The sequence below is a fragment of the Pistacia vera genome, unplaced genomic scaffold (genome assembly GCF_008641045.1).
Source record: "Pistacia vera cultivar Batoury unplaced genomic scaffold, PisVer_v2 Contig465, whole genome shotgun sequence".
Classification (NCBI taxonomy): domain Eukaryota; kingdom Viridiplantae; phylum Streptophyta; class Magnoliopsida; order Sapindales; family Anacardiaceae; genus Pistacia; species Pistacia vera.
In genome coordinates this window covers 386,285-395,815 of record NW_022196296.1, presented here as the reverse complement: position 1 = coordinate 395,815, position 9,531 = coordinate 386,285, and the positions used below count along the sequence as shown (strand labels likewise).

Sequence of the window (9,531 nt, the reverse complement as noted above, 5' to 3'; positions counted from 1 at the left end):
GACACTCAACCTTCGCAGCCCTCATCTGATGCCTCCAAGGTTGGGGTCATGACTTCCATTTTGATAGCAGCCAACATGGTCGAAACAAGAAACAAATTTAGTTCAGGGTATGATGTAACAAATGATCCACTCATTGATTCATTTCTCATCGATAAAGACATATCTGATATACACAAATCATATATTCACACACACAAAAACATATATTGGGGTTTGTAGTGTACCGGCAAGGATGGTCTGCAGTGCTGTACAAAACCAACTATGTGCATGAATATGAACACTGAATAATTTCATCAACTACCTTTACACGTTAGAACATGAGAACTTCCAACTAAAAAAATATAACCAACCATTTATATTTGGAACATCATTGATGAATTTACAATCACTTACAGTACCCTTGCCAAACCACCCAAGAATGAGATCCCTTTGTTCCGCAGAGGCTAGAGCAATGATGATAAGAATTGACTGTACACCATGAGAAAATAATCAAGATAAAAAAAAAAAAGTGAAAAAAAAAAAAAACCCTCTATCTAAGCAAAGCAAAGACAATATAATTAGTTCTCAGCAACTAAATGAGTAGCGACAGTTTGCTCAAAAAAAAAAAAAAAAGATAGAAAGAACCAGAAAGGGAAGCACTATTGTATGGTGAAAAAGAGCCGACAAAATACCTAATGAACAATTACATATCAGAGTAAAAATTCACAAATAGTTCCAAAGGGAGTGGATCTGTCAACCATAAATGTCATATACATGTGTCTCAAACCCTTAAACAATCTCATGCTCGAAACTAACCACTTAATCATTGAAGAAGCATGATTGAATTATCCAAGTCTAAACTGCCCAAAGTTCATCAATGCACATGTGCACTATGCACACACATTAAGAGACTTGAACACAAACAATGCACATGTTAAGACCACCCTGTAAAAAAGTAATCCAACTACTAAAACATCTATTCACGGACCCTCCGAAGAGAAGATGGTTACGTAGCCAGCTCCACTTCCTTGCTCATATTGGGGTTTGTTTTCTTGGTGTTGGTTTAGTTTTGGGCTTGCAGATGTGTGTGGATAGTGCAGCAGAAGAACCTTTTCTTCAAGACAACTTTCTATGTTATACATACATGACTAATTTCTATGGATTTTCTATCTTTGGGGAGGGCTGCGACCTGTGCGACTGTGGTGGCCGCTGAAATTGGAGATTGTGGTGGCCAAGGTTCTACAAATTGAAAGGAAAGGGGAATTCTTTTTTGGTACTGTGACGCAACTGGATTCAATCGATATCGAAAACTCTTCCATGACTTGACTAAGCTCAACAACATCCCTCTTCTTTAATCCACAAAGTGCCCCGTGACAGTCGAACCAGCTATACTCTCACAAGGAACTCAATTGCGAAATGATGCAGAGAGGCGATAGCGAGAAAGGTCGGCTTGGCTACATCGGCGAAATGGGAGTGTAGTGGTGGGCGTGCGTGGAGTGAAATTGAAAACGATTTCTGTGGTGGCTAGGATTTTAAAATTGGACTTTATTTGGGGCAAATTGTAGGGTTTGGAAATTTGGGAAATGATTTTGGGAGGCAATTTGAATTTGGGTGTCTTTCAATTTTGCAAATCACATTTAATTGAATTCTTTTATTTTTTAGGTGTTGTGATGTGGACAATAAGCTGAGATGTCATATGCGACGTCAGTTGGATCAATAATTCTTTTTATTTTTGGGTATTGTGATGTGACAATAAGCTGACATTACAGATGAGGTGGCATATGCCACGTCAGTCAGGAGGTGTCGTCGGGAGCAACAACCGGTAAAATGTAGCATTACCGTTCAGTCATTTATCCCTTTTAAGCAAATCCGCCTCTGACAGTGTGGCTTTGATCTGCCAAATTGCACCACGCATCTAACTAAAGAACCGATACTTGCAAGAATCAAAACAGCCCCGTATTATTTAGTCAAAAAGTTTTGTGCCCAACAGATTCATGCGGCCATTTATCATTCTACACATCTGCAAAACCATCTGCTTTGTCCATTCCTAATCATAATATTCTGTAACTACCAGCCATTGCGAGAGCAGAGATGAGATTCTGATGAATTGTGCTATCATGTAATTCAATTCTACAGTACAATCTGAACAAAATAAAATTTAACAAAAAATAAAAAAGTAAATTAAGGTACAAGATTAACAAAATTTAAAAAAAAAAAAAATGGTCGCGTAGGGGCTGATGCTACCAAAATGTAATTCTGCTGTCACCGGCTAAACCTTAATGATACACTTCATTTTTTTTTTCACCTTCTCTTTCACTAATTTTTCAACCTTTTTTTTCTCATTCTTTCCTTTTCTTTTTTCTACCTTTTTTTTCAGACATCTTACTACTTTCTTCCACTTCTCCCCATGTACAGAAGATAAAGAATGATTATGATGACATGACTCATGGATTTTGATGGCTGTCAAAAAAATCCTATACCTCACACTGTCATGCCTTGGCTCAATATATCACAACTCGAAGCAGCCCTGGCTGCGGTTCAGTGTAGTCAAGGCCCTCTTCTTCAAGCAAGTAACGTGTACAGCAATTGGAAGTCTTACTGGAGTTCGAGAACCCTTAGTGTGGTGCCCGTTCCAACACAATATAAACCTGTAGACGGTGCTCTGCTGCCCGGGCTGTGTTGCTTCAGAAACACAGCTCATGCTTCAGCACATGAATGGCTTCACTTACATGCAGCCCATGCAGGCTATCATCCGATCCTGTCTCTTCCGCATCTCAACTGGGTTCCTGAAACCGCCATAAAACACAGTAAAAGAGAACAAATCCAACAATTAGATTACCTGGTTGAAAACAAAAGGCATACAAAAACATCATTCACAATGACACCATAGTTTTCACTCAGGCATTCTGCGTAGCAAACGAACTGACATCCTTTCATTATAATACTGGGATGCCTCAGTCCTTCAACTTTTGCCTTACAAGCATAGAAGAGGCACCAAGGCGAAAGATATGTTGCAAGCAGGCCCATGTAGGCAAAGGCATAAAAGCAATGTCACGAGCATATGCTTATGCGAGCATTGGCATAGAAGCAATGTTATTGTTATATATCATTCAAAACAAAATACAAGAAGAAGCTAGTCAGTGAATGACAAGTGTCATCTCACAACCCTTTGAATAGAACAAATATATTTGGAGCAGAAAATATTCCAATGTGACCATAAGCAGTTCAACTTGTTACCACAAAGATGAAAAGAGAGGGAGAGAGCATGTTTTGGGTAAAGTAGGTGCAGCGAGTAGGAAATTAATTACATTAAAAATGTTTCAGAATCGTACTAAGGTTTTAAAACCCCTAAAAAAAATGAAGAGATGCTGAAAGAAGAGTGAAGGAAGAATGGAAGAGCTGTTAATCCACAAATAAACATCTTTTGATTCCCTTCAAAGACAAGGGTATACTAGAAGAGAAATCATGAGAACAGGGAAAAAACCAATCACCAGTCATACATGTTAGCTTGTCAGGATCAAGATTAGGTAAAAACAGCAAAGAAGTTTCATACCTTGGCGGTAAATAGACTCTTGAGCTCTTCCATGAGCTGCCTTCATTTGCATATTATGCAGCTGCCCTTTCCCACTCAATTCCTTCGCTAAAGCCTTATTTCCTATAAGATAGGCTTGACGTGCCTGTAAAATTTAAAACCATTACTTGCTATAACATGGTGCAGTAGAAAAAAGTTACCGCAACCAGGATGACACAGACCACAGCAGTTCATTCCTATAAACTGTTATTTAACCTTCACTGTGATGACAGGCCCACAGCTTGTTGGTCCCCTAAGAAAATCAATAAGCTTTAGCAGTAATGCTAAAAGAGGGTGTATTGAGGAAATGTCATTTCATAATTATATCTTGGCATTTACAGATCACTTTTCTTCTCATAAAGTCCAGCTGAGCATCCTTCAAAAAAGAAGTGATACAGATAAACAATTCCAGGTTTCTATGTCAAAACATTTTAACTATATAAACTGAAACAAGTATTAGCCCTTCCTCAATTTGTTTCAATGAGAATAGCATCCACTATTAATATATTTACTTCACACCACTGATAAGCATATTTGACTAGTCATGGCAGAAGCATGAACATATCACTAGAAGTAAAAACGGTTCCTATAATCAACTCCCAGGCAACTGCACAGCAACCTCACAGCCAGAAAGCAGAAGACAGATGACACATAATACGATCCTAAGAAAGTCAGAAATTACTGACATCGACATAAAAAAGGGTCCCTGAAAATAATTGATACAAGAATAAATAGAAGGGGAAAGAAAGGGGAGAGAGCAGAGTGACTAGAGAAAAAACAAGATTTTCCTTTTATTGGGAACTTTTTGACACCAATTGTAGCAAACCAACAAAAATCTGGTTCCCACAAATCATTATCTGCAAAGTACTAACAATTTGATATCATACTGACGATTTACTGATTAGTCTCATCATTGATCACTTAATTAGATACTTTACATCATCTCCTCCTGGATTTTACCAATGCACCTTGATATTCACAATTGTAGTTTCTATATACTGAAATGACTAAAGGAGAGACAAAAGTAAGAGGATTTCAAACGCAAGGCAGTGCAACACAAAGGACAAACCTGATCAAAATATGCATACGTAGGGTGCATGATCACGAGCTTCTTCCCGAGCTCAGAATACATATTTGCTGCCATCTTAACAACGTTAAAGAAAATATACATGCAGAAAGCATTTATCCCAGAATTAAAAAGTGTTTAATGCAATTAACATTGGACTGAGGAATATTACCAACGGCTTCTCCAGTTTCAAGCCAAACAGGAGCTGTCCGAGCTGAACCACGATTCTGTAACCTATCAGCATAAACTCCTCTCCATGACTTCCATTGTAAGCACTAGCCAAAACATTAGAACTTCTACTTGACCGATAGTGGTATCAGCAGAACCATTTCTATCATACTTCCATACACCAGAATCCTGAGAAGCCAATTTTTGACAGCTGAAGCAAAATCACCTGCACCTCTTGATGGAATAGAAGAGCTGGTCTTAAACATAAGCAAATTCTCCTTGTCAGAAGAACGATAAGGATTTCCACTTTGCTGAAAATCATCTCCGGAATATTTTGGAGGACCATCTGACCCTCTGGCACCGTAAGTGCAGGAAAGTCATCGCACTAAGATTGGGAGCTGACAAGGTCTTCGAGTTTAAGTTCTGATTGAAACCACTATCGACCTGAAGCTACAATTGTAAAGAAAAAATACAATGAAAATTGCCCTAAATAGAAAGGATATCCAGAAGTGCAGACATAGCTAATCATGTATCGAACTATATATTTTGTGCTTTAAAAACATATGACATACTCAACAAATAAAACAGTTTCTCTGCCCATCAGAACACAAAACAAATGTTAAGAACCAAAAAAAAAAAAAAAATCACAAGCAGCTATGATACAATAGAAGGAAAAAATGACTCCATTTAATGCAGGCCCTACTTACAAGGCCAGAATCTACGGTATCTATATATAAGAGTATTTTACATTATTTAACCCAAAAATTCTATAAGCCATGCCAGAAAAGGCACACAACAGATTGCTCTAAATACTTAACACCAAACTATTCCTTCAGCAAGTATCAGGAGTGGATTGTCTTTTCATCCAGCAAAGATTGTGAGCATTTGCTCCTAAGAATATTTCTGACTGGTTTCAGGAATCACAATATAACATCAACATCACATTTTTGCAACTCTTTACAATAAATAATCTGGAAAAAAACAGCATAACAAAAAAATAAAACAGTGATCAATCAAATGAGATTGTGAACCAACAGATGGTACTTCATTACGTCTTCACACATCTGCACAAACGGGAGCACCTCAAACTTGTCCAATGGTAGATTAAATAGAAACTGACAATACCTCAAGCTGCGTGAGCATCTCAATTGTCAGGTTCAGGTCACACCCATTGGCAAAATAAACTTCAGCAAGGCTTTCAGCAGCAAATCCAGGAAATTGTGATGCCAAAAACTCCACGGATTCATCTAGTATCATCTATCATTCCATGCTCTTCTGATATGTCATTCAAGAACCATGCCTAAGATTCCATTGTAAGGATGCCCTCCCTAAGCTGATCACCGCCAAAAATTTGCTTGTCCCATGGCTTAGGTGACAATTGCAAAAAGTTAGCTGTGGTAGGATCCTCCCATAGCTTAAAGCAGAAAATCTCATCTTTCCGCAAAGCTATTTCCATTAAGATGTGGAGATAATTTCCGTTGCTCAGTCAGCACATACCCACTTCCGTAGAAGCAGGAAACTTGTCCCATCAATGCTGTCATGTAAAGACAAGCCCGCCAAAGAAAGACCCCCAAGTCCTGGAGAGTCATCTTCATTCATGACCTTAAAGTCCGGGGTAATATCATCAGGGAGCTGTCGACGCCAATACTGGTGAGAGCCTCTTCATCAGAATTATTTGAAATAGATGACTCTGATCGATCAAGTATAGCTTTCCTACAGACCCGGAAGTAGTAAGCCTTGTAGTTGCATCTGCTGCACTGGAACTTCCAAATGATGGTGATCTGAGCGAAAAGGGAATGAACTCGCCAGCATTGGATTTAAGACAGTTGCCTTGTTTGGAATGTTTAACTTCGTATCACTAATTTGAGTCCCTTTCTTGGATAAGCTCATTCTTTACTAAAATAGCAACAAAAAGGAATCTACATACATAAAAAGAAGTGCCCCAAAACCACCTTAAATTACAGGAGACTTTACCCAAAACTGCAAAACAGTTCATTTTAGTATTAAAGTAATCACAGATAGAGTACCTCATTTCCAGACACACACACACACAAGCTCAAGTCTTTTCCTCAAACAAACTCAACAACCTTACCTCCAGTGACATAACTATTGAAAATGACAAACCTCAAGTCCGCAAACATCTCTGTATAGAAACTATCGCTAGAAAATAACTTAAAAAAAAACCCATTCCATCTTTTAATATCTGTATCGGTAACCGAATCAAACAACATAGGATTAATAAACAACTGAATTTAACTGTAAAGGTAATAATTTCAAATTCAATTGTTAAAATTTGACTGAACACATGACAAGTTAAAATCAAAATTACGTTTCAATAAATAAAACTCTGAAATTAACTAACAGCTTAAACAATATATTACATAGGAAAACCTTGCAGACGATGAGGCTTAAAACCCTAAAGTTCACATGTGCATAAGTTTTTCCCCCAAAAAGAGTCAATTTATCGATTTATGACAGATACCAAATAATTTTCATAAAACTACTAAATACGAAGGCCATTAAATAAAACCCTAAAAAAATTTCAAAAACCAAAATTGACCCCAAAAAAAAATTAACAATCAGGCCCAACAAATAACCACAGAAAAAAATATATTAGTTCAAACAATCAAACTTTAAATAATCCACAAAGATCTAAATCAATTCAAGCAAAAATAAATAAAAATAACCGAAAAAAAATATATAAATAAAAAAACCTCAAAAATCAAAGATCTGTAACGATAAATGAAGCAAACTCGTATACGCATATACCTTTTCGAACCAAATCAAACGGATCCATAGTAGCCGGCGGCGACGACAGTAGATCGAAAGAAACGGTAAGATACAAGATAGGATAAGAGAAAAAGAAAGGATAATTACAGAGAGTTATAAGTTAGAAATCTTATCGGGATTAGAGCTTGTGGGTGGAGTGAGTAATCGAGTTTCTGTACAAATTTAGTTTAAAAATTAAATAAAAAGAAATGAAAGTTGAGCAGCGAAGAAGAAGCAAAGCAAGGAGGCAACATACTGGCACCACAAAAATATAATACAAATAATACCACACCCAACCCAACCCTTCGCCACTAGATTTGACCTTTCTCTCTTTCTCTTCTATCTCTATCTCTATCTCTATGGTTCTACAGATTTGTTTTGTTTTTTTATTTGAGTTAGATTTGATTGATTATTAATTAAATTTAATGGAAGGTGTAATTGGGATTAGAGAGATTAATACAGAAAGGTGAGATATAAGGAAGTGAGCGATACTCTTTGCTTTTTTAACTCACCTAAACGCCGATTAGTGTTTAATTATATTGTTTATAAATTAATAATCACCTCTCTCTCTCTCTCTCTCTCGCTTTCAGTTGCGTAATTTGGCTGAAATGTCGTATCTGAAAATTCTGTAAGTAAATCTTATATTTTTGGGGCAAGTTTCAAAGCATTTTTTGTTATATTTAATTATAATAGATAGAAATTTACCGGAAAAATTTTGCATTGTTTTTATTTTAATTTGAGGGGTTTTTTTATTTTATTTTTCCTTGTTCTTATTTAGTATTAACTCATTCATTTTGTCCACAAAAAGTATTAAAAACATTAATGATGTCTTTAATGAACAAAATAAAATAATTTTTTTTCTTAAAAGAAGTGGTTAGAACTTCGAAACGCTTTAACTAAAGTGTTTTCAAGTACGATATTTTAATAAAAGCAAATCAAAATGCACATTTTATACAATATTGTGATGGTTGAATTTTATATTCAGAATATTAAAAACGATGATGTACAGAAAAATGAGATTTAAAATATAAAACCCCAATTTTACTTATACTAGTTTTTATTGTGAGAAATTGATGAAATTTGATACGATAATACACAATTAGTGTAATGTTAAAACATGTTGGTTGAGGATGCTTTTAGAAAACAATATCAAATTGATCATAAATTTCTCAAGATTTTTCCTATATTAGAAATAAACATAAAAGATTTTTAAACCCAGAAATATATGAAATTTGAGTATTTATTATATGCATTTTTGTCAACCGTCGGTACACTAACACACTCATACTAGCTCTAATTAAATGGCCCCACGCCAGAAAAAATACTAATAATAGATTATATATATATATATATATTATTTGCGTTTGATTGATTATTTTCATACTTTTTATAATAGTATTTAGAAAAAAGTAAAGTTGGGAACACCCTTTTATATTTGTTAATTTACTAAATACCCCTGTAATAGAATATTGAAAATTAATAAAAACATTCCTACTCACCCATTAAATACCAACAGCCGGCTACCACCGCCGAAGGATGGTCTAAGTCATCATATCGGCTCACGACTAGCTGAATCTAGTCAGTCGTACACTGATATGGTCTTTTTCAACCAGATCCAACTGAAAAAGGTCAGAGCTACAGTTAGATCTAGCCATTGACAGCCATATTTGACCGCGTTTGATGGTCAACGACAGCCAAAGATATGGCTGTCATTGATGGTCAATGACAACCATATATTGGTCGTCGTTGACGCCTAACTAGGGCCAAAGATCTGACTGTTACGGTTATGGATTTAGTCAGAAAAAGCTAAATCGATGCACTACCGGCCAGATCTAGCCGGTAGTGTGCCATTATACCAGATTCTGACCACCTTCTGGCGGTGGTGGTCGGAATCTGGTAAATGTGGGTGGATAGGAGTATTTTTGTTAATTTCTAAATTTTTTTTGGGGGGTGTTTAGTTAAATTAATAAATCTAAGG

The 9,531-nt window shown here is 36.2% G+C and overlaps 1 pseudogene; it reads right to left on the bottom strand.

The window, feature by feature from the left end:
* Window positions 1-2,480: 2,480 nt before the first annotated feature.
* LOC116145717 lies at window positions 2,481-6,715 on the bottom strand (annotated as a pseudogene).
* Between the last annotated feature and the right edge of the window lie 2,816 nt (window positions 6,716-9,531).